Raw genomic sequence first — 24,217 nt, forward strand, 5'->3', positions numbered from 1 at the left:
GAAGGGGGGGTGGACTGGATTATCTCCAGATGTCCTTTCCAACTCTTCTTCAAGAAGAAACTTCTTCAATGAAGGGACTCAACCCCTGGAATAGGCTGCCCAGAGAGGTGGTTGAATCCCCATCCCTGGAGGTGTTTGAAAGAGGCAGAGATGTGATGCTGAGGGCAATGGTTTAACCCCAGAGAGTTTTCCCTGAGGGACATGAGACAGGTGATGAAGTGGTTGCTCCTGGGGAAGCACTGAGGAGACAACTCTGGAAACAGAGCACTGGGCAGAGGGAATGACAGGGCATGAAAGCTGGAGGGACAGGTGTAATGAGAAGTAAAATGTTTTGTATTGCTAACTTCAATAAACTCTTCTTACTTACAAGGAGAGACTGAGGGAGCTGGGGCTCTTCAGTTTGGAGAAGAGGAGCCTGAGAGGTGACCTCATTCATGTTGATAAAGATATGCAGGGTGAGTGCCAAGAGGATGGAGCCAGGCTCTGTTGGGTGATGCCCAATGACAGCACAAGGGGCACTGGTGGAAGTTGAGGCATAGGAAGTTCCATGGAAACATGAAGAAGAATTATTTCCCAGTGAGGGTGACAGAACACTGGAATAAGCTGCCCAGGGGGGCAGTGGAGTCTCCTTCTATATTCAAGATATTCAAGAGATATTCAAGACCTGCCTGGATGAGTTCCTGTTTGACCTGGTATAGGTGATCCTGCTTTGGCAGAGGGGTTGGACTAGACGATCTCTAGAGCTCCCTTCCAGCCCCTGACATTCTGTGATTCTGTGCTTCCAGTGAGCCCACAAGAAAAAGCTGGAAATTATCCCATAGCAACCACTACCCACTCCTGCTACACTCACTCACTACCTCCCAATAAAGCCCTAGCACTCCCTTACAGATATCAGACCCTCATTTCCAAAGCAGTGATCATGTTTCAAGGCAGCTTTACCTCTGATGGAAAATGTCATGCTTTCTGTGATGCTCTGTGCAGATGAAGCTGAAAGTTGTGCTCAAGCATAGTGCAGCAATATCACATCCCTCCAGGCAAGGCTGAGGAGGTTTCTCTATCTCATGAGACTTGAATGCACATGTGAGGTTGTCTTTGCATGCATTTATTTTTGCAATAAATGGGAATATTTTACTAAATGTCAAGAGGACTCCGTCCTCTTCGAGGTCTTGCTAAAAATTCCCAAACTTCTCCCTAATCTCCAGTCTAAATCTCCTCTCCTCAAGCTTCAATCCCTTCCCTCTCATCCTCCCAACCCTTGCAAAAAGTCCCTTCCTAGCTCTCCTGTAGCCTCCTTCAGGTACTGGAAGGCTGCTCTAAGGTCTCCTGGAGCCTTCTCTTCTCCAGCTTGAACAGCCCCAACTCTCCCAGCCTGTCCCCATAGGAGAGGTTCTCCAACTCTCTGATCATCTTTGTGGCCTCCTCTAGACCCTCACCAACAGTGCCATTTCTCTCTTATGCTGGGGGCCCCAGAACTGGAGGCAGTGCTGCAGGTGGGGTCTCAGTAGAGCAGAGCAGAGCAGAGGGGCAGAATCCCCTCCCTGTGCTGCTGCTCTCCCTGCTCTGGCTGCAGCCCAGCACACAGCTGCCTGCTGGGCTGCCAGGGACCATTGCTGGCTTCTGGGGAGTTTGTCACCAACTGATACCCCTGAGTCCTTCTCTTCCAGTCTGCCCTCAAGTCAGTCCTCACGCAGCCTGGGTTTGTGCTCGGGTAGGTGTAAGAACTGCAATCATCTACTTCTATCAATAAATTAAACCTTTTTTTTTTCAAATTTTAGTTTTTATCTTATTTATTTCCAACATAAAGCCACAGTTCAAGATTCATTTTAATTTAAATGGCAGTGAAAGTGTTTCTGAAAGCAGTAAAGACAGCAAATGGAATGGCAAAGGCTGCTGGGGAGCGTGCAGCAAGCTCTTCAGGTATGCATTAGGAGACCAGCATCTTCCTGGAACGTTTGTTACAAGGAACAGTAGTGTGCTTACAGTAATTAGTATCCTGAACAACTCAGAGATGATTGTAGACACAGCTGTTGTTGTTTAAGGTAGCAGGCACATCAATGGCAAGGCAGTAGGTATTGATTTGTGCAGTGACATCCTTCTAGCTATGTCATTTGAGTGAAAGAAGCCCCCAAATTAACCAATAATAAAGTGTTAGAAGTTGTAGTAGCTGCCTCTTGGGACTTGTTCCGGTTGAGGATAGATACCTCTCCTCTTCCCACAGCCATCAATCCTCCTTGAAGGACTGCACACACACAGGCCTGCCCTGGTCAAAAACAAAATGTGAAGTCCAAGAGGACAAAGCAGCAGTGTGCTGGATTTGATATAGATTTAAAACTGCCTCCCACAGCACTCTGAGATTTGATTTCACTACGAAGATGCCATTTTTACAACGTTATAATACAGGAATACATTTTCCTCCTTAGGTATTTGAATACAGATGACTTAAATCTATAGCCCCATTTCCATCAAAATCAGATGTCAGAAGTTGTTAGTCGTATCAAGCTGATTTTCTTCCTGTTGTGATTGTAGAGTCCATTTTTGTCATGGGCCACTGGCTATGTGGTACATCAGCTGGCTGCCTGTAATAAAGACTAACAGGGCTGGACACTGTTGATGTTAGATCAGTAAAAAGCAGTGACCAGAACTACTTAATCCACATGAACATCAATGAGAAGGGCTGTATTTATGTAATAATCATATGACATGCAGCATGTTAATCAAAGCTCTAATTTGGACTTAAACTGTCCCATACTATTGTGGGATTTCTGTTTATTTAGTAACCTAAACCCTGCCTGTAATCAAACTTTTTACAGTTCTTGAGTTACCTTTCTCTAAGGGTTTTGTGTTTTATAAAACATTCCATGCCTGTGCCCTGACTGTTTTCAAGTGGGCAGGCAACAAAAACTCGACTCAAACATAAACATAAAGATTTACACCAGCAAATATTTGATTACATTGTTAAAACTGGATTGATATTCCTGCTTTTCAGATCAAGACTTTGGTATAAACCAAGGTTTCATTTAGCAACTGAAAGTATCTTTTCTTGTGTGAGTTATGTCCTCAGCACGTACTGCCCAGGACAAGGCATCGTTGAGGCCACACCTTGAGGACTAGGTTCAGTTTTGGGCCCCTCACTCCAAGAAGGACATTGAGGGGCTGGAGCAGATCCAGAGAAGGGCAACAAAACTGGGGAAGGGTCTGGAGAACAGGGCTGGGGAGGAGAAGCTGAACGAATTGAGGGTGTTTAGTGTGGAGAAGAGGAGGCTGATTGGGAGACCTCGTTGCTCTCTACAGCTCCCTGAAAGGAGGTTGGAGCCAGGTGGGGCTTGGTTTCTTCTCCCAGGTAACAAGTGATGGGATGAGAGGAAATGGCCTCAAATTGCACCAGGGGAGAACCGTAAAGGTTCTCAGCCACCGGCGCAGGCTGCCCAGGGAGGTGGTTGAATCCCCATCCCTGGAGGTGTTTCAAAGAGGCAGCGATGTGGTGCTGAGGGCCATGGCTTAGCCCCGGCCCTGGCAGAGCTAGAGAATAGAATAGAATAGAATAGAATAGAATAGAATAGAATAGAATAGAATAGAATAGAATAGAATAGAATAGGATAGGATAGGATAGGATAGGATAGAATAGAATAGAATAGAATAGGATAGAATAGGATAGAATAGAATAGGATAGCATAAGATAGGATAGGATAGAATAGAATAGAATAGAATGGAATAGAATTAACCAGATTGGAAGAGACCTTTGAGATCATCGAGTCCAACCTATCACCCAACACCATCTAATCAACTAAACCATGGCACCAAGCACCCCATCAAGTCCTTTCCTAAACACCTCCAGTGATGGCGACTCCACCACCTCCCTGGGCAGCCCATGGTTGACTCCATGATCTTAAAGGGTTTTCCCAACCAAAATGCTTCCATGATTCCATGTTACAACTGGATATAAATTCACATTTCCAAACCCACATAATAGAAATATGCCTGAGGTAAAGAAACATTTGACAAGTACCAATCTTCCTAAAGACAAACCAGAGTCATTGCATGCGTTATTTTCTATAAACCCTCATCCCTTAGAATAAGAGTTTGCTTCTTTTTGTTTTCCCCTGTATTTCTTGGGGCTAGAGAGAATATTAAGATCCAGGCCAGGACACTCCACATCAAGCACAAATAATCTTGATCAGGAGAAGGAGCTTAAAAAACCCCCACCCTTCCATAGTTATTTAAAAAATCCAAAGCTCTTGCAACATGTAGAGAGGTAGGTAACCTTATCCTCACTGTTCATTCTGCTGCAATCAAGATATTCTCTGAGTAAAACCATGTTTGGGGTCTTAGGGATTTCAGAAACTGCAACTGGTGCCTATTAACACACTATAACCATCTTAAAGCAAAGCAACTGTCAAACATCATCATTTTTCTGCTGACGTGGTGCTCATTGCTAAGCTGTGGGAGAATGCTGAGAGAGGTTTTCTTTACATTCTTCCATTTTCCTTCCATTTTTCCATTTTCTTTACATTCTTCCATTTTCTTTATGTTTTTCCATTTTCTTTATGTTTTTTTCCCCACAATTTTCTTTACATTTTCCCACTTTCTTCGCATTTTCTTTACTTTCGATGTTCCCCTTACAAGTAAATCTCAGAACTAGAGTCCTTTCCCAGTTTCTGTCTCACACAGAAATGGCTACAAGGTGATTAAGGGAGTGGAACATCTGTCTTATGAGGAAAGGCTGTGAGACCTGGAGGCTGTGTAGTCTTGAGAAGAGAAGGCTGAGAGGGGACTTATCAATGTCTATAAATATCTGAGGTGTGGGTGAAGAAGGTAGCAGTCCTTTTTCAGTGGTCTCTTTTGATAGGACAAGGGGCAATGGATACAAACAGGAGGTTTCACCTCAACATGAGGAGCAATTTCTTTACTGTGAGGGTGCTGGAGCCCTGGAGCAGGCTGCCCAGAGAGGTTGTGGTCTCCTTCTCTGGAGACTTTGAAAATTCACCTGCAGGTTTTTGTGTGTGACCTGCCCTGGGTGAGCCTGCCCTGGAAGGGTGGCTTGGACTCAGTGAGGAGGTCCCCTCCAGCTCTTGCCACTCTGTGATTCTAGGATTACATGCACTTGTATCAAAGGAGCTATGCCTTGTATTGGATGGAAACACAGGCTTGTCCAGCTGGGGCGTGTTTGAGAGAAGCAAACAGGATTTCAGGCTGCCTAAGGCAGTGCTGGTTTCATCCTGGGGCAAGAGGGGGTGCTCTTTGCTATTGTTTTATCATTGTCTAACTCTTCATAGCATGAATCTTCGACCAACTTAGTAACTGATGGAAGGTTATGACTGTTAGGCAATCCCACTGTTGGATACCTTGTGAGATCTCACCTGAGTCCAGCTCTGGAGCCCCCAATACAGGAAGGAGATGGACTATCAGAGCAGGACTAGAGGAGGCTATGAAGACAACCAGATGGCTGCAAAACCTCTGCTATAGCGACAGGCTGAGAGAATTGAGGTTGTTGAACCTGAAGAAGAGAAGGCTCCAGAGAGACCTTACAGCATGCTTCCAGTACCTAAAGGGTACAGGAGATCTAGAGAGGGACTTTTGACAAGGGCTGGGATTGACAGAATGAGGGGTGATGGCTTCACACTGGAAGAAGCTCCATTTAGGAAGAAATTCTTCTCCACGAGGGTGGTGAAGTACCAGAACAGGTTGCTCAGAGAAGGCTGCAACCCTGGAAGTATTCCAAGTCAGGCTGGACGGGGCCTTCAGCAACCTGGTCTAGTAGAAGTTGTCCCTGCTTATGGCAGAAGGCTGAAACCGGATGATCTTTACTGTCCCTTCTGGCCCACACAATTCTGTGATTGTGTGATTCTGTGATTTATGAAGATCAAGGCAACAAGGCTGGTGAGAAGTGTGGAGCACAAGCCCTATGAGGAGAGGCTGAGGGAGGTAGGAGTGCTTAGCCTGGAGAAGAGGAGGCTCAGGGGAGACCTTATTCTCTCTACAACTACCTGAATGGAGGTTGTAGACAGGTGGGGGTTGGTCTCTTCTCCCAGGCAACCAGCTCCAGAGCAAGAGGACATAGTATCAAGGTGTGCCAGGGGAAGTTTAGGCTGGAGGTGAGGAGAAAGTTCTTCCCAGAAAGAGCAATTTGCCGTTGGAGTGTGCTGCCCAGGGAGGTGGTGGAGTCACCGTCCGTGGAGGTATTTAAAAAAGGATTGGATGTGGCACTTGAAGCCATGGTTTATTTGTCATGAGGTGTTGGGTGATAGGTTGGACTTGATGATCTCTGAGGTCTTTTCCAACCTTATTGATTCTATGATTTTTACGAGGCCCTTTATGTTATCTAATGATGTTTAGGAGGAAGCAGAGCAAGTCAGCCATCTCTCTGGTACAGCCTAGTATGGCAGGAGCTATGCTCCATAGGTGTTACTATTGAAAGTGAACTTTCATCTGAAATACTTAAATTTCTTTGTGTGTAAGTCATCTCTTTGGTCATTCCTTGGGTGGAGTTGTGGTTAACTCCAAATATGACTCAGATTGATATAAGTTTGCAATAGTTTGCTTGGGGTGCTGATAGCTGCAACACAATCTCACCAAGGAGAAGCTGCTGAGGTAGCCTTCTAAAGGGAATGTTCTATGTGTCTCCTGGAAAGCTGAATACGTGGATGGAGTTAATTGGTGGCAAAAAGCCATCAACTTTGAGGGAAAAAGAGTGGCTACTATAGGCTTGTCCATCTTGCATGAAAAAATAGTTTAGGCAGAATTCACAGATTACATTGGGTTGAAAGGGACCCTTAAAGGTCACCTTGTCCTTTGCAGTCAGCAGGGACACCTCGAACTAGATCAGGCTGCCCAGGGCCACATTGTCTCTGATCTTGAATGTCTCCAGGGATGGGGCCTTCACCATATCTCTGGCAACCTGTTCTGGTATTTTACCACTCTCACTGAAGGGCTGAGAAATTTGAGCTTTTAGCTTTTGAGTGATTTATTTTGATGTCAATAGGATCATTTTTAAAAGAGTTTCCTCTTAGGCTTTATTTATTTTTATAATCCAGGGTCGTGTTGTCTTTTTACCTGAGCTGCAAACATCAGTATCTAGCCCCTGATATTAGGTGAAAGCATCTCAAAAGTGCAAAGTACAGTGGTGATCACATTGGTCTGGCCTAATCATCTGTTAATAGTAGCGGGGCATCCACCTTGAAAGTGGTCTTGTTGCAAAAAGGTACACATTTGATTTTCTGCTGAATAAAAAATGCACTCTCTTTTTAAATTGGCTGCTCTCTGGTTTCACTCCATGCCCTGCTGCATGCAGAAAGTGAAATCCACAGACCTGCAGTGGATGAAGCTAATATTGTCTGTGTCTTTCACTGCTGGCTGTTACAAAAATCAATACAAAAAACTTATGAGCGTTCTCAGTACCCAATTCAGTAGAAAATATGTCCCATTTCTGTAGCTTTTGCAACATTGTTTGAGCTTCCAGGGCATGGAGGTCTGGCCATACTTTTTATTGAATCAGATCCTCAGTAATGTCTTCATATATTTTTAAAGAAAACTCAGAAGGTACACACTGAAATAAAAAGTGAGAACCCTCTAAGCTGAGGGTGAGGCTAAGAAGCTGGAGCCGGGATGTGAAGATGTGTGGAGTCTCTTTGGCTAGCAGCACTTTCTCCTGCAAAAATATTTTATTTCTAACATGGGCTCTGCTATATCTGGTTGTATCAACTTCAAAGAATACAAACACAGTGCCTTTGGCACTGCTTAATTTAAAACATATAGACCCACCACTAAACCAGCAAGAGACATGTCAATAAAAATCATCCTGCTTAGCGCTTCTGTCCTGCCAGCTTCACCAGAAAGTGTTCCTCTTTCCCTTTATTATTTTTTTTCTTCTCCTTCTGTTTGATGCATTCCTTAAATATTTAAAAATATGGTTTAACCTTTTATTTTCTTATATTTTTTTTCTTTTTTAAATGTCTGATTTATGTCAGTTCCTTAACTATATGGAAGTGCCTGGGAGATATATGCAGTCAGAGAGAAAGCCGTTGCCTTGCGATAAACATAAGATGAAAGTGATGCTTCTAGGCAGAGATGCAAGGAAATTTCTGGAAGGCCAACCTCCCTGTCAGCTGAGGACATCAAAACATTCAGCTGAGAAGAAAGTTCTTGTTTCCTTTCATTGTCTTTGTCCATACTTAACATCATCAGCAAGCAGTGGAAAATTGTCTTCTGCATCCTCATCCGCACAGAATGCAAACCAGGTACAATAGTCGACTCCTCAGGGAGGTGGTTGAATCCCCATCCCTGGAGGTGTTTCCCAGAGGCAGAGATGTGGTGCTGAAGGCCATGGCTTAGCCCCAGCCATGGCAGAGTTAGAGAATGGCTGGACTCACTGATCTTAGAGGTCTTTTCCAACCATAATTATTCAGTGATTCTGTGATCTTATGATTCTGTGATCTTATGATTCTGTCATTCTATGATTCTGTCATTCCATGATTCTGTGGCTGAGACAAAAAATTCTAACACTTCAAATGCCTGGGTAGGAATAGTGCAGACTTCAAAGACGGCAAGTAGGTGTTGAGTCCATAGATTCATATTGAGTCATAGCCAAGACTGATGTGAGAGTTGTTCTGCTGAGATCTGCCAGAATAAAATCAGGTGACCACGACAGCAAAATAGTAAATTTGTCTTGCCTTTGCAGTAGCCAAGCAGAAGTTGTGAAGAAGCTGACACTGTGGCTTCAGACAAGATGAGAACTTGTATCTCTCACCACTTGTCCTGGTGGCAAAAAGCCATCAGCTTTGAGGGAAAAGAGTGGCTACTGTAGGCTTGTCCATCTTGCATGAAAAAGTAGTTTAGGCAGAATTCACAGATTGCATTGGGTTGAAAGGGACCCTTAAAGGTGACCTTGTCCTTTGCAGTCAGCAGGGACACCTTCAACTAGATCAGGCTGCCCAGGGCCACATTGAGTCTGATCTTGAATGTCTCCAGGGGTGGGGTCTTCAGCATATCTGTGGGCAACCTGTTCTGGTATTTTACCACTCTCATTGAAGGGCTGAGAAATTTGAGCATTTAGCTTTTGAGTTGCTTCATTGGGTCATTCATGTAAAACGAGTACAGTTCAGCTACAAGAGCTGAAGCAGTTTGTTGACATCTTCTGGACTGATTTCAACAATATTAGCAGCATTGTCACTAATGATTTATACTTGAAGATATCTTGCCTTCTCGGAAAGATCTAATCTAAAAAGATCTTCACAGAATGGAAATGTTTTAGAACTAGTAGAGTCCCCTTGCTAACTGCTAATGAAGTAAACAGACACTCAGGGCTGTAGCAAAACTGCTTCACCCCTGTTATGTTGCTTTGGAGGTCCCTTCCAACCCAAACCATTCTGATTCTGTGATTCTATGATTCTGTAACAAGGGCAACTCTTCCTAGACCAGGCTGCTCAAGGCCCCATTCTATCTGGCCCTGAACAATTCAAGTGTTGATGGCTCCACAACAAGTACAAGAAGATAACTTTATATCCATAAACTTTACAGGAAAACCTTTCATCTACAGGATTGCAGGACTTAAGCTGGCACTTACCACATCTATCAGTATTGATGATTGTTCCAATGGGAGCAATACAGCTGAGATAGGCTTCTCCTTGGGGGACTTGCTCATTCTACACAGGTCTGTCTCTTTAAATACACAAACTGTTTTGTTAGATAGGGTCTTTTTTACAAAGGGGTGAGGCTTCAGACTGGAAGAAGATTGATTGAGATTAGGCATGAGGAAGAAATTCTTCCTGATGAGCGTGGTGAGGCACTGGAGCAGGTTGCCCAGAAAAAGTGTGGAGCCTGGAAATGTTCAAAGCCAGGATGGATAAGGCCTTGAGCAACCTGGTCTACTATGAGGTGTCCCTGCCCATGGCAGGAGATTGAACCTAGATGATCTTTAAGGTCCCTTCCAGCCCAAAGCATTCTATATTTGTACAACACAATAGGGATGACACAAACAGAAACAATCTCTTTAAAACCAATTACTGTTTTTTCTCAGTTCCACTGCCACCGATCAGCCCCCATTATCCTTTCTCAGGGCTATCATTTCCAAAGCTTTTTCTGTCCCTGGCAATCCCTCTGCTTTATTTTCTCTGTTTCTCTCAGGCAGTTATGCACAGCACAATGCCTCAGAATTTCATGTTCAGTCCCCAGAAAACCTTTGAAAATACTCAAAGACTACTGATGGGTTTCTGCCTTCTGCGTGGTGGCTATTACTGCTTTTCAGTTCCAAAGGGGAAATGAAGGGGGGTGCAGAGCAACCCCTCAACCAAGCAAACCTCCTCTTGCACAAGGATTTGGGGGTTGTGTTTCTTTGTTGGCAGTGAGTGATGAAGGCCACCAAGAGCTACATGTCTGGGAAGATGCAGTATGGGGGAAGCATTTCAAAATCCAGTCCCAGCCCTGGGATTTGGGAAAGGGAAAGAAAACTCCTACACTGGGGGTTTGGGTGGGGGGTAGCACCTTGCATTAATGCTAACACCCACCTGATGTGTTTGCCACTGGGATGCAGCAGGACAATTTGATGCTCAAGGGTAAAGTGATGCTTCAGGACATGTTCACTGCAGGGTGGAGGGACAAGATGACCTCCTAGGGTCCCTTCCTACCTGATGCATTCTGTGATTCTAAATAAAGAAGAAAATAACTGCCTCATTGATGTTGTTCACTAATGTCTGTTGGGGAGTAAGTTACCTGCAATAACATCACTAAATAGATGAATGAACATGAACCAGAAGTATTTCTATTTCCTTAATGATATGCTTTAATATCTTTCAAATGGACTAGATGAACCAACTCAGTTGCTAAATTTAGCTTTCCTCTGTTATGTGGTATTTGTTTTAGCATTATTCATCCAAATTCTATGTGACTCTTTTAAGCCACAGGATTGTTTGCAAACTGATTTTAAGGATTTTCCTTCTGTAAGTATACGAAACCTGAGCTCTTTGGATTGGTTGCATATGCCACAGCCTTTGTTTCCCTTCACAGACTATAAAGAATCAAAGAATCATAGAAAGGCTTGGGTTGGAAGGAACCTTTAGAAGTCATCTAGTCCAACACCCGCCCCGCAGTCAGCAGGAATACCTTTGTCTTAGATATTAGGACAAATTTCTTTACTGCAAGAGTGGTCAGGGATTGGAACAGGCTTCCCAGGGAGGTGGTGGAGTTACCATCCTTGGAGGTGTTCAGAAAATGTGTGCCCATGGCACTTTAGGACACAGCTTACTGGCCATGGTGGAGTTAGGTTGATGGTTGGAGTCAAGGACCCCAGAGATCCTCCAACAGAAACAGCTCTCTGACTTTTCTGGAAGAAGATCCAGGCTGGATGTGGCTCTGGGCAACCTGATGTAGTGTGAGGTGTCCCTGCCCATGGCAGGGGGGTTGGAACTAGAGGATACTTGAGGTCCCTTCCAACCCTAACAATTCTGTGTTTCTAAAATCAACATCTAGGCAGCAACACATTTCAGAAACTACCAAAATACACTTCATTTTGCATTTTACATGCACATTATTTATGTGTTTATAGCAGCCTCATTGTGTGCAATAATCTTGTGAATTCAGGAGATAATTCCCCCTTTTGGTAACAATGTGATGGGGGGGTGCGGGGGGGAAGACAAAAATAAACTCAGTGAGATAAAGAAACAAAAAATAAAAAGACAGACAAAAAAGTGTAACAGAAGAGAACCTGCCTGGCAGAGGAGTATAGCCTGCACCCATGGGAGCCTGCACGCTGAGTAAGTGTTTTAGAAACCACAATGCAGAGCGGGACCTGAAACACCAAATCTTGTGATGTGTCACAGGAAGAAAGGACACAGAGAGACAGACTGACAGACACACACACACTGATTACTGCATCTCCTCCTTAGCAGTTTAAAGATTCATTTATTGGTTACTGTGTCTCCATAACTCCCACAGCCAACTTTGTTTTTTTACTGTCATGGATGCTCCTGGTTTTCCACCACACACTCTGTTTTCCTTGGGTGTCTTTCCACCTGCACTGGGCGGTTAGTGTAAAGTTAACAGGGCTGAGACACCTCTAAGACCACAGAGTGGTGTCTTTCCACCAGCACTGGGTGGTTAGTGTAAAATTAACAGTGCTAAGGCACCTCTAAGGTTACAAAGAGTGCCAGACAGCTTAAAGGCAGCAGCAAGTCTCACGTCTGAGCCTGAGCCCAGTTTGTATCAGACAAAAGCAATATGGTTTGGTGAGAATGGTTTTCAAGAGCAGGCTGCACAGTCAAGTTACCTAATTGATTGGAGAATTTCTCATTGCAATTATGACCTTGAAGTCAGCGATGCCTGGAATGCCCCTCAGACCATGTCAGGGGTGCTCTAGTAAAGATCTATCGTTAGATCAATTACTAAAAGCAATGGAACATCTGATCCTACCCTTGAAATTAACCAGGGAAAGTAGGTCAGCACACCTTCAGCTGACACAATGAAGTATTATGCTCTCAATGACCCAGGAAGGGAAGCACTAATGATTGATGGGAAGAGATATTTAAATGAGAAAGTTGAAGCACACTAGAATTAAATACGTCAGGATGATCAAGCAACTCTAGACAGCCAAGTGACTTCAGATAAGAGCAATTGTGGCCAAATTCCTCACGTGAGGTTATTCCCCCTTAAACAAGTCATATTTATCATGGAAAAAAAAATAAATAAAGAAGAAAGGTTTAGAATTCAAAGATCAAACATTCTTTCCAAAAGGCAACCATTGATTCCCTTGTTCTCCTTTGTATTTTAATAGCACTCTTTGGCTTTCATTAGTTATCACAGTCTCTATACCTCATAGGAAATCTGGTGCCATTTCTTCTGAGTGGTTAAAACCACTTCAAACTGGTGTCAGAAAGCATTCTGCAGGTTATCACTGCCATCAGCTTTAACAGCACTCTCTACAGAGGGTGTTTCTGAGCCAATATTCTTCTCTGAATTCAAAACGACTGGGGACAGTTAACAAAATCCTTGTGATGATAAAAAAATATCTTGGGGATGTCAGTGGATCATAAACTCAACATCAGCAGGCAATGGCTGCTGGCAGCCCAGAATGTCAAGGGTATCCTGGAATGCATCAAGAGAGGTGTGACCAGCAGGACAGGGAGGGGATTCTGCCCCTCTGCTCTGCTGAGACCCCACCTGCAGCACTGCATCCAGTTCTGGGGCCCCTGGCACAAGAAGGACCTGGAACTGCTGGAGAGGATCCAGGGGAAGCCACAAAGATGATCAGAGGGATGGAGAACCTCCCCTATGGGGACAGGATGAGAGAGTTGGGTCTGTTCAGCCTGGAGAAGAGAAGGCTCCAGGGACATCTGATAGTGGCCTTCCAGTAGCTGAAAGGGGACTACAAGAAAGCTGGGAAGGCACTTTTTACAAGGGCTTGTAGTGATAGGATAAGAGGGAATGGATTGAAGCTGGAAGAGGAGAGATTGAGACTGGAGATTAGGAAGGAATTCTTGATCGTGAAGGTGGTGAGTCACTGGAACAGGTTGCCCAGGGAGGTCATGAATAACTCCTCCCTGGAGGTGTTCAAGGCCAGGTTGGATGAGGCCTTGAGAAACCTGGGCTGGTGGGAGGAGTTCTTGCCTAGGGGGGACTGGAACTAGAAGTCTTCAAAGTTGCTTCCAACCCAAACCGTTCAATGAATCTATGTATCACAGAAGCATGGGCAAGCATTTTTGAATGATTTTTGAATGATTCCAGAATGAAGATCTCAGTAGGTATTTCCAAACCACTCAGAGCAGCTGTTTTGGTTGTATGCAGGCAGCAGTGCAGTCCAGCTCCCCTAGGAAAGGCATCATAGAAGCACTCCATCCGTTTTTCCTTTCATTTCCATTGAATTTAAATGAAAATGGACCCTACGTGCTCAAACAGACTTTGAGGGAGACAGGACACGTGTTCAACTTATTGATTAAAGGCTGTCCCTGCCTGTGCAGGCAAGGGGTTTTCAAGATCTCTTTCCAGATAAAGGTGTGGGTTTGCTGCAGGGTGTCACAGATGATGCAGTGCCTCACCCAAGCTTTCTGGGACAAAGCAACACAAGCAAAGGGAGGTGAAGGATCTTGGCACTCTCTTATCAGACTGACAGATTTCTTTTTGCCAAGTCCGAAATGGAGGCTAAGCTTGCACTTGCCTTCTCTGTGAGGAGTGCCAAGGAGCCATTGAAAGCCCCAGTGACAGCACTTTGGGGAGCCAGGGGTTGTAGGTAGTTAATGTGCTTGCAAATTTGGGGCTCAGTTGTTTTCAATTAAAGCAACCTACTTTCTGTGTTTGGCAATTAAAGGCAGATCTGCCATAGGCTATTTATAATTTAGAGCTGGAAGTTTACTGCATCAACTATTTCTTGGTCTGCCAGGAAGAAAATTTACAGCCTGCTGTTGTTTTTTTTTTTCCTAAAGAATTCTCTGTTGAGGCAAACATTGAGGCTTACTTCACCCAGCATTTAAAACGGGGCTGGGAGAAATATGAAACACCTGCACAGAAGATTAAACCCAATGTCCCAGAGCTTGACTGGATCTTGGAGCTCAGTGTACCTTTATTTTTTATTCTCATGAAAATGTCTAACTTTGATGCTAGTCCTTACAAGATCCTGCTGTGGAATTGTTCCCTTTCATGTTGTTGTTGCGGCAGCTGGAGTGGAGTGGACAGGGCACTGTGAGTGTGAGCAGTGAGACTACTTCAGCGCACTTCAGTGTTGAATGCAGGCAAAAGTGGCTGGGAGCAGAACTTTTCTTGCTCTTTCCTGCATTTGTAGCTGTGCTTGAAGGAGTATCTAAAGGCAAATCTTCAGTTGGGGCACCTGATTAACTGACTCTGTCAAGCCCTATTAACCACAACCTCAAATTAATGAATTGAGGCAAAAATCACCTTCACTGCTCAGACTTCTCAGAGCTATCTCAGGGCATTTTGAACTTTTCCTTAATGAATTCTAGCCAGCATTTTGGATCAGTGTGTGACTCAGGGTACATTGTAGGATAGCCTGAGGGAGCTGAGGCTGGTCAGCCTGGAGAAGGGAAAGCTCTGGATGGGGGGAACCATAGAGCTTCCTTCCAGTACCTGAAGGGATCCTCCAGGAAGGCTGCAGAGGGACATGCTTTGAAGCTGCGGGAGAATAGGTTTAGAGTGGATCTTAAGAAGAAGTTCTTCAGTACAAGGGTGGTGAGACTCTGGAATAGGTTGACCAAATTGGTTGTAGATGCCTCCTCACTGGAGGTTTTCAAGGTCAGATAGGATGAGGCCTTAAGCAACCAAGCCTAGCTGATGTGTATTGTGTGTATGGGCAGGTAAAAGGGAAAGGAGGAGGCAGAGATCCCCCCAAACCCCACTCCATCTGACCCCTATAAGCACGCAAGGAATACACAGGAAGATTCCCTGGGGACAATACCTGGACACATACCTAAAAAACCTGTGACTAAAAAAACTGCATAAAAGACCTGAGTGATGCTTGCTCAGGAGAGAAAGACAGACACAGAGAGAAAAAGATACAGAGAGAAAAAAGATATCACCACACAGCCTGCAAGCAGACCAAAAACCCTCTCTCTGTGCCCTAAGTTCTGCCTGCTGTAACTCCTGGAGAAGAGAAAAGACATCTTTACTGAAGACACCACATGTTGGAGGCTGCTCAGAGAAGGACTTGGACTTTGGCAGCTCTCCCTCCCCTCCTCCAGGGTAGACAGCACAAGTCAACAAGGATGCAGCAGCACCCTTCCTTGGACCCAAATCATCTTGGGGCTGGGGTGGTAGTAATACAATTCCTTTCCTGCTCTCTCTCTCCATTTTTCCTCTTCCTTTCCCTTCCTCTGTTCCGTCCACCTTATTCTGTTAATAAATAGCCTTGCTTTGGATATTTTGGCCTCATTTGTGCCTCTAATTTCATAATACAGGAATGTTCAAAAAGAACTGAGTCTCTTTGCCCCTCCAGACCGAGACACACCCCCAGGTCTTTCTCTGCTGGGCAGTTTCCAGCCACTCTCTCCCAGTCCTGGAACATTCATGGGGTTATTGTGATTGAAGTGCAGGACCTTACACTTGGCCTTGTTGAATCTCATACAATTGGCCTCAGCCCACCCATCCAGCTTGTGCAGGTCCCTTTGTAGATCCTTCCTACCCTCCAGCAGATCAAATCTCCCTCCCAGATTAGAGTCATCTGCAAACTGACTAAGGGTGCCCTCATCTAGATCATTGATACAGATATTATAGAGAACTGGCCTGAGTGCTGAGCCCAGGGGGGCAGCACTGGTGACTAAGATGTGACTTTTGAGATTAAAACCCAATGTTTGAGGATTATTAATTTGATCCTGTGATGTATTTTTTACTTTTTGGTTTGGTTTGGTTTGGTTTTGGGTGGTGGTGGTGGTTAAAGAAACCTGCAGACACGCAGCTCTACCTCATGATTATTTGACTGAATGCTTTGTGGAGCACTTACATTATGTATCACAGATGATACAATAGAAATGTCCCCTAAGAATCAGGATTTACTTTGAGGCTTTTCAGGTAGTTCTGAAGAACATCCTGAAAAGGGTGCAGGAGGCACTGCAAAGCTCAGGCCATAATTAGGAGTGGTGTGTTTGGAGTAGTGATTAATTTCAGGCAATGATTTCCCAGTCCACTGGAGATATAGCAGAGTTTTTAGTATAATTAGACTTTGAATGCCAAGGTTGTGATCAATAAGAATTAAAAGACCATTTGCAAAAGCTATATGTACAGAACTTATACAATTTGTTTAAATGTGGCAAAGCCTCAGGCATGCAAATCGCCAGGTCTCCATGCTAGCACCGTGATGAACTCTCCTTTCCTTCTGGCTTTATCTAATAGTTATCTACTCATTTTAATTTTCCATGTTTGTTTGTATTTATTTGGTTTGCATTGAGTTTGGCAGGTGTCAATTTAATTAATAACCAAGCAAATGACATTCTAGATTTGCTTTGGATAGCAGTTCAATGCCTTCTATTGATTTTCATTATTGGACTAGATGTTGTCATCATTATTACTGTGTGCCATGCTTCAGGCAGGCTTTGAATTAACCAGCAGTGTTTCTCTGGAGGGAGTTTTTTGTCTTTTGGCATGGAAGTTTTATTTTAGTTCAGCAGCAAACTATTTTTGATATCCTGTTGGGTTGGTTGTTTTTGGTGGCTTCTGAAAAAAATAACCCAGGGTGTGTTCAAATTCTTCCACACAAAATGCTTCCAAAAGTTGTGGTTTATTTATGTGAAGATGATCAGAGTGCTGGAGAACCTCCCCTTTGGGGACAGGCTGGGAGAGTTGGGGTTGTTCAGCCTGGACAATAGAAGGCTCCAGGGAGAGCTTAGAGCAGCCTTCCAGTACCTGAAGGGGGCTACAGAAGAGCTGGGGAGGGACTTGTGCCAAGGGCTGGGAGTGACAGGATGAGAGGGAATGGATTGAAGTTCGAGATATTGAGACTGGAGATTAGGAAGAAATTCTTTCCAGTGAGGGTGGTGAGACACTGGAACAGGTTGCCCAGGGGGTTGTGGATGTCTCTCCCTGGAAGTGTTCAAGACCAGGTTGGATGAGGACTTGAGCAACCTGGGCTGGTGGGAGATGTCCCTGTCCCATGGCAGGTGGTTTGGCACTGGATGATCTTGAAGGTCCCTTCTAACCCAACCTATTCTGTGACTCCATGAACATACTGGGAATTATTATCATTTTCACTCTACTGCATTTTCCTCAGAATATGCAACTAATGCAACATGAGCCAATATTTTAGAGGAGGTCTGAGGTTAGATGGATCTTCATGTACACTCACCTTGATTTTCCCCACAGTAAAAGCAGCAGACTAGTCACAGTTAGGTCAGTTACAGGAATACAACCTGCCCCAGTGAGCCATGGAAGGAAACTAATCTTGGCATGGACACAACTGACAATGGAGGAATTCCTGAGTGTGTTCAAAACCTCTGCAACTCCAGGAAATTGGACATCTTGTATTACATTTCACCTGCCTGTGGTTCCCTTGGGAGAGAATGTTTTCATGCAGCAGTGACAGAATTTGAGAACAGTATAGACTTCTCTCTACTTTCTATCCTGAAAGGAGTATTTGTTTCTGTTACAGCCAGCACCTTGTAGGAATTTAGAAACTTTTGTTCACCCTTAAATCTGCATAATTATTAGTCAAAAAGGAAGGCCACAGACTTTCAGATGCCAAGAGCAGGATGTTCTGTGTCAGTCTGCCTATTCCTTTGTCATAGAATCATAGAATGATTTGAGTTGGAAGGGGCCTTAGAGATCACCCAGTGCCAACCCCCTGCCATGATCAGGGACACCTCCCACAAGCCCAGGTTGCTCAAGGTCTCATCCAACCTGGCCTTGAACACCTCCAGAGAGGGGGAATCCACAGCCTCCCTGGGCAACCTGTTCCAGTGTCTCACCACCCTCACTGGAAAGAATTTCTTCCTAATCTCCAGTCTAACTCTGCCCTCCTTGAGCTTAAATCCATTGCCCCTTGTCCTGGCACTACAATTCTCTTGTAAAAAGACCTCCCCAGTTCTCCTGTGGCCTCCTTCAAGTACTGGAAAGCTGCTCTAAGATTCCCCTGGAACCTTCTCCAGGCTGAACAGCCCTGACTCTCTCAGCCTGTCCCCATAGGGGAGGTTCTTCAGCCCTCTGATCATTTTTGTGGCTTCCCCTGGACCCTCTCCAGCAGCTCCAGGTCCTTCTTGTGCTGCTGGCCCCAGAACTGGAGGCAGTGCTGCAGGTGGGTTCTGAGCTGAGCAGAGGGGCAGAATCCCCTCCCTGTGCTGCTGCTCTCCCTGCTCTGGATGCAGCTCAGCACACAGCTGCCTGCCGGGCTGCCAGTGACCATTGCTGGCTCCTGGGGAGTTTGTCACCAACTGATACGCCTACGTCCTGCTCCTCCAGGCTGCTCTCAAGCCACTCCTCACCCAATCTAATGATTGTAAAGTCTGTTGTGAGTCTGGAATTGGCATATCAGCCTCTACTCTTTAAACAGGTTGTCATTAGACTCAACTCTTTCAGACACTTGCAAGGGGGTTAGAAACAGATGGAGACTGAAAACTAATGCTTAGACTTTATCACCAAAGGCTGGAAGGGACCTCTAGCAATCGTGTTGTCCAACACCCTGCTCAAGTAGGGTCACCTACAGCACTACTCTGGAGGTGTTAGCAAATGTTGGAATGACTAGAAAAAGCCCAGACTAAGAAACAACTGCTCTGCAGTGTGCCTAGATCTAAGAAAAGGGATGAGAAAGTGTGGAAGGCAAATAGCTTTCCCTCCCTAGATCTGTTCTGGAAAACATGTTTGCTGTGAGAGTGTCCTCACCTAGAGTGCAAAAACATGGGGCAAAACTAAGGGCAGCCACTGTAAATGTAACTCCAAACTGGTGCTAAGGTAGAAATAGCTCATTTTCAATGTGGGCTGCAATACCTAATTAAAGCAATCACATGTAGTCACTTTTGAGGACTTTCCCCAAACTTCTCTCTGTTTGAATTTCATGTATTTGACATCCTGTTTTGACAGCTTAGCTGCTTGTATCAATATGTCACATTATGCAACAATGATGAAGCATGATGTGTTTCAGCAGAATGAGTCATCCTGATGGCATGTCAGATCCAACACATTCCACAGGAAAGTTCCTGAAAACATGGTGATTAAAACCTTCATTTCAATGAGCTTCTCCTGCTTGGGTTATCTGCATTTCTTATCACTGTTCCTTCTGCATCCTTCACGACCTGCCTCTCTTGACTCAGTTAGCTTCCCCTCGAAGTCAACACTCAAGAGATAAGAAGGCCGTGAAAAAACACTCAAGGGTAAAATGAAAGGCAAAACATCAAAAAGGAGTGCATGTTGAACACACTAAGTGAAAGACATTGGAATCATCTCCCAAGGGAAGCAGTGGAATCCCCTACACTGGTCAGTTTTAAGACTCAGTTTGACAGGGTGCTGGGCCAGCTCGTTTCAACCACACCATCACCTAGAAAGGTTGAGGCACATCATCCTTGGTGTCTGTCTCTTCCAGCCATGCATTCTGTGATAGCTTTGGCCAGTTTTGAAAATATACAACCAGCAGCCTAAAGTAAATTTCATTCCAGGAGTAATTATATTCCTACACCTCTCTTAGTGATCAGGGTATTCCATCCCTACAAGAACATGCCAGGAAAAGGAAGTTCAGAGACATTTCATGAACTGTTAGACCAGGTCCAGAAGACAACTGATCCAAGGACTGGAGCACCTCCCCCATGGGGACAGGCTGAGAGAGTTGGGGCTGTTCAACTTGGAGAAGAGGATGCTCCAGGGAGACTTTAGAGCAGTCTTCCAGTACCTGAAGAAGCTACAGAAGATCTGGGGAGGGGCATTTTACAAAGGCCTGGAGTGACAGCATGAGGGGCAATGGCTTTGCACTGGCAGAAGCTGGATTAAGATTTTCCCCCATGAGGGCAGTGGGGCACTGGAACAAGCTGCCCAGAGAAGTTGTGGAGGCTCCAAGCCTGGAAATGTTCAAAGGCAGGTTGGATGAAGCATTGAGCAACCTGGTCTAGGAGGTGTCTCTGTGTGTGATATTAAACATCTAATTAATGACAACTATCCTAGAAGTAATGCAATATTGCATTTGTTGTATCTCCTTTTTATTCACCAAATCATAGAATGGTCTGGGTTGGAAGGGACTTTCAAAGACCATTTAGTCCAACCCCCTATGCAGTCAACAGGAACATCCTCCACTAGATCAGGTTGCCCAAAGTCCTGTTGAGCTTCATCTTGAATATAGCCAGGGATGGGGCCTCAACCTCCCTGGGCAACCTCTTCCAGTGTTCCAGCACCTCATGGTGCAGAACTTGTTCCTCACATCCAATCTAAATCTGCTCTTCTCTAGTTTGAAGCAGTTGTCCCTCATCCTGACCCTGCAAGATTTTGCATACAGTCTTTCTCCATTCTTCTTGTAGCCCCCTTCAGGTACTGGCAGGCTACTATTATAGAATACAAAATTAACCAGGTTGGAAAAGACCTTTGAGATCATCAAGTCCAACCTATCACCCAACACCATCTAATTAACCATGGCACCAAGTGCCTCATCCAGGCTCTTTTTAAACACCTCCAGTGATGGTGACTCCACCACCTCCCTGGGCAGCACATTCCAATGGCCAATGACTCCTTCTGGGAAGAACTTCTTCCTAACATCCAGCTGAAACCTCCCCTGGTGCAGCTTGATACTGTGTCCTCTTGTTCTGTCACAGGGCTTGTGGTGATAGGATGAGGGCCAAATAGAATAGAGTGGAGTGGAGTGGAGTGGAATGGAATGGAATGGAATGGAATGGAATGGAAGAGAAGAGAAGAGAAGAGAAGAGAAGAGAAGAGAAGAGAAGAGAAGAGAAGAGAAGAGAAGAGAAGAGAAGAGAAGAGAAGAGAAGAGAAGAATAGAATAGAATAGAATAGAGATGGACATTGAGAGGAAGCCCTTCACAATTAAAGTGTTGAAATGCTGATAAGAGCCCCAGAGCCTTCTCTTCTCCAGTCTGAACAACCCCAGTTCCCTCAGCCTGTCCTTGTAGCAGAGCTGCTCCAACCAGCTAATCATTTTCGTGGCTCTCCTCTGGACCCTCTCCATCAGGTCCAGGTCCTTCCTGTATTGAGGGCTGCAGAGCTGGATGCAGCACTGCAGATGAGGTCTCACCTGAGCAAAGTGACAGGCTCTGTGTTAGCTGTTTCTGCGCATAGTCTGTTACTGAAATGTTGGGACAAATCCTTTTTCCTTCGCCTGCAGCGAGGGGTTCAGGATATTCTTTCCTTTCCCCTGCATTGCTGGAGCTCTGGTTTGTGTAGGCAGCATGAGCATGCTCTCCAATTCATTTTTTTTTTTTAATATTCTATTTTTACATGGCTATATTTGCAAGCCAGCAGCTGTATTTCAGTTTATCACCAGACCCTCTTTCCAAATGGAAGCACTTTATAAAACAAGTGAAATCACAATACCCAATCATTCAGAAATATTGGGCTACTTCAAGTTTTTATAAGCTCTTAAATTTTGAGGTGATCAGGGTTCTGAGCTTGCATTGCACAGAATAATTTAAAATTATTGGAGCACTCCAGATATTTTTAAAACCACTTCAGCTAGGAAATGATGGGGTTCCAGAAATATGTGGTGTGTAAGGGTGTAAAATTATCGGAGAGCTTAAGTGCTTCATTGTGAAGCTGATCAAGGTTCCTTGCTTGCACACTGCAAAGCAATTGAAAATTACTGGAGTGCTTCGAGTGCTTCATGTTTTTAGAAGAGTTTTAGTCTCTCCTGCTCAAAAACTCCTTAAAATTGTGACTGACTCAAATATTTTCCAGTGTTGAGTGAGCCTCCACGCCATGGTTTAACCCCGGCCGACAGCTAAGGCCCACAGAGCCGCTCGCTCGCTATCCCCCATAGCGGCAAGGGGGAAGAGACTTAGCAGGGCAGAAGTGGGACAAGTGACTTGAGATAAGAACAGCTTAATTATTGAAACAAAATGACACTATGAATGATGATAATAAATTGTTATGGAAAGGAAAATAACAGAGAGAGAAAAAAACCCACCAAACAACACAAGAAAGAGAGAACAACTGCCTGATGCTCAGGGGGTAGCCAAACAGCGTTGCCACTGCCAACTTTCTCCCCTAGTTTTATTGCTGAGCATGATGTCACATATGGTATGGAATTCTAGCTGGGGTCAGCTGTTCTGCCTTTGGCCCCTCCCAACTTCTTGTGCACCCACCATGGGATAGTAATATGCCTTTGTGGCCAAGGAGCCCAATGGGACCCTGGGGGGCATTAAGAAGAGTGTGTCCAGCAGATCAAAGGAGTTTCTCCTCTCCCACTGCTCTGCCCTAGAGAGACCTCACCTGGAATATTGCATCCACTTCTGGGCTCCCCAGTTCAGGAGGGACAGGGATCTACCTGAGTCCAAGGGAATGCTACAAGGATGATGAAGGGACCGGAGCATTGCCTGATGAAGAAAGGCTGAGAGCCCTGAGGCTGCTTTGTCTGGAGAAGAGAAGACTGAGAGGGGATTTAACAAGCATTTATAGATATCTGAGCACTGGGCATCAAGAGGGAGGGGTCAGGCTCTGCTCAGTTGCACCCTGGGATAGGTCAAGGGGCAATGGATGGAAACTACAGCACAGGAGGTTCCACCTCAATATGAGGAAGAACTTTACTGTAAGGGTCCCAGAGCCCTGGAACAGGCTGCCCAGAGTGGTTGTGGAGTCTCCTTCTCTGGAGACTTTCCAGTCCCATCTGGATGCGTTCCTGTGTGACCTGAGCTGGATTCTATGGTCCTGCTTTGGCAGGGGGTTGGACTTGGAGATCTCCAGAGGTCCCTGCCAACCCCAACATCCTGTGATCCTGTGATCCCAGCCTACTTGCTGGTGTGGTGGTGTGAGAAGTAGAGAAAGACTTGACTTGGTCAACACTGCTCAGCAGTAACTAAACTGTCCCTGTGTTAGCAACACTGCTTTGGTCACAAGTCCAAAACACAGCCTCACACCAACTGCTATGAAAAGAATGAACTCTACTCTAGCTCAAACCAACACAACTCATTATTCTGCATTTCCTTATTTTGTGTTGGCTTATTTTAAAGCCCAAACATTTGTCTTTCATGGGTCCTAAAGTCAAATAAGTCTTGCAATCCTTTCATTTCAGACACATGGGAGCTTTGATGGATTTAGTTGTGCTCTTGCTTTGGAATAAAACAGTTTAAGAAATAGTTTTAATAATGTTGTTATAGAAAGCTGACCTCTGAATTCATGCCTGTGTCTTTCATTATTTATAGAATGCTTTCCTTAGGTAGCTGATTTAATTTAAATTTTTATAAGCTATGTTCTTTTTGGGTTAGATTTTAAACCCTTTAATATGACTCTGACTGTTATAATGTTTTAAATACTGCTATTTTCCTTCCTCTTTCTGTGTACCTTTCCTTCTCTTCCCCTCCTTCCTCTCTTCAATACACATGCCACACAAACCGTTGGTATATCACCATTTGTTCTCTCACAGCTCATTCTCAGTATAATTTGGTAGGACCTTTCTTTCTTTTCCCCGTCCTGGGAGCAGTTGTTTTTCATCTGTGTCCAAAAACTGGTGAGGTTGCACGTTGCTTTTGCAAGCCATTTTCTGGTGGATTCCAGCAGATTAAGACATGGACATTTCTGGGAGGAGGTCTGCAAGCTCTGCACTATTCCATGGAGGCCATGCTGCCTTTGTTCTGCTGCAAATCATGTCATT

This window comes from Dryobates pubescens, chromosome 14, assembly GCF_014839835.1.
Source record: "Dryobates pubescens isolate bDryPub1 chromosome 14, bDryPub1.pri, whole genome shotgun sequence".
In the NCBI taxonomy this organism is placed as follows: Eukaryota; Metazoa; Chordata; class Aves; order Piciformes; family Picidae; genus Dryobates; species Dryobates pubescens.